The sequence below is a fragment of the Dysidea avara genome, chromosome 4 (genome assembly GCF_963678975.1).
Source record: "Dysidea avara chromosome 4, odDysAvar1.4, whole genome shotgun sequence".
Classification (NCBI taxonomy): Eukaryota; Metazoa; Porifera; class Demospongiae; order Dictyoceratida; family Dysideidae; genus Dysidea; species Dysidea avara.
The window spans coordinates 26,503,570-26,508,496 of NC_089275.1; the positions used below are offsets into that span (position 1 = coordinate 26,503,570).

Below are 4,927 nucleotides of genomic sequence, written 5' to 3' on the forward strand. Positions count from 1 at the left end.
CTCACTTCTATGCATGGTTTGGTAGGCCAACAATACTTGAAATCATGCTCAAAATTTGGGAGCACTGGATGCCTTCTTTGGAGCACATGAAATAAAAAGAAAAAATGTGACTGGATTTGGGAAAACTGGTCTTATCACCCATGACAGCAGGTTTGATTTTTCACCAAGAGCACAAATACTGGCTGCTTTTCCCAATCACAGTGGCGATCTGTACATACAGTCTGGGGCCTTAATGGAGCTCTGGTCAGCCTTGGTATGTGGCTGTACAGCTCTAAGGTGTTGAATTATGACCTATGCTGTACGTTTCCTTTCATTTTAAACAGTTGTGAGACCTGGATGGCCCATAACTTGGCCTAATTCACCCCTATGCCTTCCTCTTTAATATTTTAAAATAGCCTCTTGCCCACCTCTAGGAGGAGCTTGCCTGATAGAGTCAACCTCGGCTTAAAAACTATATAAATCATAATGGTGGGAGACTTAGCTGTTGGCTACTTGCACAGTGGTTGCTATGGAATTTTTGTAAAACGTGTGGAAATTTAGTATACATAGCTTTAATCATTGGTGAGCTACAACACTCTAAATACTTAAAACTGGCGTTTAAGGCCATTTTCCCGGACTAGGAATCTAATATGATTAATCACGTGAGATATTAAAATATGTGTGTTTCTCCAATAGTGGAACACACTTCCAAACCTAGGATGGTATAAGTGATGGGGCACTAAGTGTAACATACTATGATAGTTGGAGATTTGTTTCTTGCAAGTTCGTTTTTCACATTGTGGACCCTAACTGCGGTATACTTAAAACTTGAAAAGACACCTATCGGGCTGAAGCAATGTAAAACAGTGAAAAAAATTTATTTATTTATTTTTTTTATCAAGTTATGCTTGCCTGAAGGATAATTCAGGTGAATTTGCATTGTATCCTCTAAGTTTAACTAGGATTCGGCACCAAATTTGCCTGAATTGTTGTTATTAAAATTTTTGCCATTAGCCTACCATCACAGCCATTTCTTGGCTGCCACCTTTGATTTCATCACCCTGGCTTTGAGAGCCGCATTATTTTTTTACAGCTTGGCTGCTTTGGTTTAGATATCACTTCTTTTTGTATTGCAAGCCACAAAGCCAGCCTTAAACTGGCTTTGGTGCTTCCTTTTAACTTGTTTTTATTTCTTTACTGCAGGAATTGTGGAACAAAAGAAGCAATTGTGTGTATAGCTTTTTGTCTGATTAAATATTTGTATATTTAACACTGAATAAAATGAATGATTATCACATCTACTAAAGTGACTTCTTACATAACTGAACTGTAACTGCAACTCTCATTGTTTGTAGTTGAACCTACTCGTTCTATTTGAACTCTCTACAGGGTGACTTGAAATGTCTCTACAGGGTGACACTTACATGATCAAGCTGATCTTTATTGTGTGAATGCTATCCAATTAGGGACCTGTGAGGAGGCTTAAAGCCTGTGAATACAGAGTCAGAAACATGTAGCTGAACGATTTTCCTACAGGTAATTTGTTTTCAGCTCTACAGGGTGACTTGATCTCTCTACGGGTGATCTGTTTCCAGCTAATCTCTCTACAGGGTGACTTATTTCTTGCTGAAATCTCTACAGGTGACTTGAATGTCTACAGGGTGACTTGATCAAGCTGATCTCTCTACAGGGTGACTTGTGACTAGCTAAACTCTCTACAAGCAAGGTGACTTGTTTCTAGCTGATCTTTCTACAGGGTGACTTGTTTCTAGCTGAACTCTCTACTAGGTGACTTGATTCCAGCTGATCTTTCTACAGAGTGATTTTTTTGTAGCTGATATCTCTACTGACTCTACAGGTTCTAGCTGAACTCTCTACTGGGTGACTAGTTCCTAGCTGATTTCTCTACATGGTGATTTGTTTCCAGCAAATATTTCTACAGGGTGATTTGAGTATCTTGATCTTGCACTTGCGATTTTGTGTTATAACTTTGTGGCTTTAAGTCTGATTCTCTAAACTGTTAAAGAGCCTTCTAAGGTGATTAATCCATCTTTACACCAATTTTTAAATCATTCCACTGAGCTGTTTGTCTGGTACATCATAGATATGGCAAGTATTCGTTTTTGTTAGTCAATCTCGTTTGCATAATTGTTACACACTGTTGGTTGTTTCACTGTATCTTCATGGTCTTTGGCTCGATTTCTTTCAACCACAAAAGGTGTCAGGTTCAATAGTTAACCTATCCACATACCAATTTTCAGCTTCTTCCCATAAGTGGTTTAGGCTGTACAGGTGCAACATACTGATGTTATTTTTCGTGAATAATTGGTAATAACTCTTTGAATGCTCATTGTATTCCAGCCACACTTAGTACCAACATGCACCTTTATACCCCCCTTCTGTGTACCAAATTGCAAAGCAATTGGATATTGCATTCGTGTTTTATGACAATTTTTGTAAGTGTGCAAAAAGATGAAAAAAAAGAAACAAAGAAAAGCCAATTTTTGAAGTCTCATATCTTGGGAATGCTTGCGGTGATTTTGCTGAAATCTGCAATGTGGAGTTCTGACATTGGTCGGTGTGTTCACGGAAAAAAATGCCTTGTTTTGTAAAGGCAGCATGGAGCCATGAATGCATGAAAATTGCGTTTTCTTTCTTCCTGTCAATATACTCACAGTGTTGTGTGCCGGCTTCTTGGGCTGCCCAGTGCTTCATTTTAGCCTATAAGAGAGATGACCAATGTGCAGAAAAGGATGGTCTTCCAAAAATTGGGTCACATATCATACTATACATATTAATTTTGTTCTTCTACTTTTTTGTAAACATACTGTAATTATAAGCGGTGAACTGCATCAATGGGAAGAATGGTGTCATACTTAATGTTTACATTTGAATGCAAGCCCCAACTATCAATTACTGTAAAAGGGAAGTGGCTATTATGCTTCATTATCGGCTATGTGCAGTGGTAGTACTGTAGCCAGTGAGGTAGGTCCAACTGAGGTGCGGTTATTGCTAATTGAAAACTTCCCCAAACTATGTTCAGCCTGTTACACAGCATTACTAATGAAGCTCTGCAATCAATCAATCTAGTCACCATGAAAAATACAAACATATGCAATTAAGCCATCATGCACTAGCTACCTGTGAATTGACACCTTGTGCTTTCAGTGAGAAGAAATGACATGTAAATGAGGACTAGGGTACAGTAGGTCCATGATGTGTACGCTGTGTGTTTTGCATAAGGAACCAGCTGGGCTAAAGTGACATCAAACAGTAAAAGAATCATACCCATAGCTTTAGCCGTTGCTCTTGTCTGAAGGCATCAGGCAGGCAGATGACAGGGAAGGCAGGCAAGCAAGGCCATCAGGCAGGCAGGCGGGCGGTTGTGTTGAATATTTTTAAAAATCCTTAGCAATTTATATTATTGGAAGCATTTTTGGCCATGCTGAAGACACTTTGAATTTGATTCTACTTAACCAATACTGTTAAGGTGCAAATAAGGTATTATAAAGCTGGTTTCTGGCTAGTATTTCTTGTGTGAAGGGGCAACCTCCATGATCCCCACTTACGGTACTATTGTGCTATATGATAATTATATGGAAAACATTTCTTGTATAACTTCAAGGCTGATGCATCCTTATAATTAATTATAGGTCATTGATAAAGATGAGAGTGACAGGATCCTTGTTGTTACTGCTAACAAGTCTAATTGACATTAGTATTCCACATTGCACCATTGAAGATTTTATTAGCAATGTTGTCGATATGGTGAATTCCACAAATGTTACTGAAAGTAATCAAACTGTTACTATCAACAGTACATATTACAACTGTTTATCTAGATCTGATACTAGTGATTATTACAGTTCCATGTCAGTGTCAATATTGTACATCAGATCAGATGATCCTAATAACATACATGAAGTTCGTTACAACCTACACTGTAAGAATAGTGTTTGGGAAATTGTTGGGAACCAGTCAACTTCTCTGAGAAATAGCAACACAAGATATTGTGAAGACTGTACTGATCAAACTGTGAACAAGTACCATTGTACAGGTTATGTTGGTAAGTACAATATATCTGTGTGCATATGCAATGTTAATCTTCTTCTACAGGTGACTGGCTCTGTGAAAACCAGCCTTTGCAATAATATATTTAATACAAATCAACGTAACTTCATACTGAAATTACTTATCAGCTTGAACGAAAGTGTTATATATATAGTATGTTCAATCTGACCCAATATCATTTTATTTAGATCATGCAAAGAGGAATTATATGAAATGTAAATTCAAATTTCTGGAAGGGCTGGTTTTCGCAGAGCCAGTCACATACGGAATAATTAATTTAAATTTGAAGTACGTAGGAATCCATGCATTGTATAAAAGTAGTGACATAAGAGATGTAATTAATTAATATATTTGTGAAGCTAAATGTGACCTAATTTTAGAAAACTGTTGATCTACGCACTATAGTACTTTTGTAATAAAACACATTTAAAAACAATGGGTAAAAAATGCCAGCTCCAGAAAAAATTTATGCAAGCTTTTATCGCCTTGCTGGTCAGTGAATTGACACTCCAGTGGATAAATCCTGGACGTCATCGTGTTCCCCTATTCATAAGGAGTTCAAAAATCCTTATTTCATCTTCATATGCAGGTGGGTTTTCTGAGTGACAGACGTTTGTTTATGTTGCGGTGACGAAAGAATTTACGACAATCTTTCTTCAATAAATTCGCCTTTCTTCCGGATCACAGAAGAATACCTTTGGCAAAACCTATACCTTGGTGGATTCACAAATTCATGGCGAATACAATGAGCAATGATTCAACTCCGTATGCTGTTGTATCAGTAAGTTATGATGGTTTATGTAAGCACCTGTAGATTATTTTCTTGGTGTCTTTTGTACATATTGATTTGTTCACTCGTTTGGATGCCTACTGCTGT

At 37.5% G+C, this 4,927-nt stretch overlaps 1 non-coding gene across 1 annotated transcript; it reads left to right on the forward strand.

Moving 5' to 3' along the window:
• The first annotated feature begins 2,930 nt into the window (after positions 1 to 2,930).
• LOC136254900 (U4 spliceosomal RNA) lies at positions 2,931 to 3,069 on the forward strand. Its single transcript, XR_010700833.1, has one exon. It is a non-coding gene; the product is annotated as a U4 spliceosomal RNA (small nuclear RNA).
• The last annotated feature ends 1,858 nt before the right edge of the window (positions 3,070 to 4,927 follow it).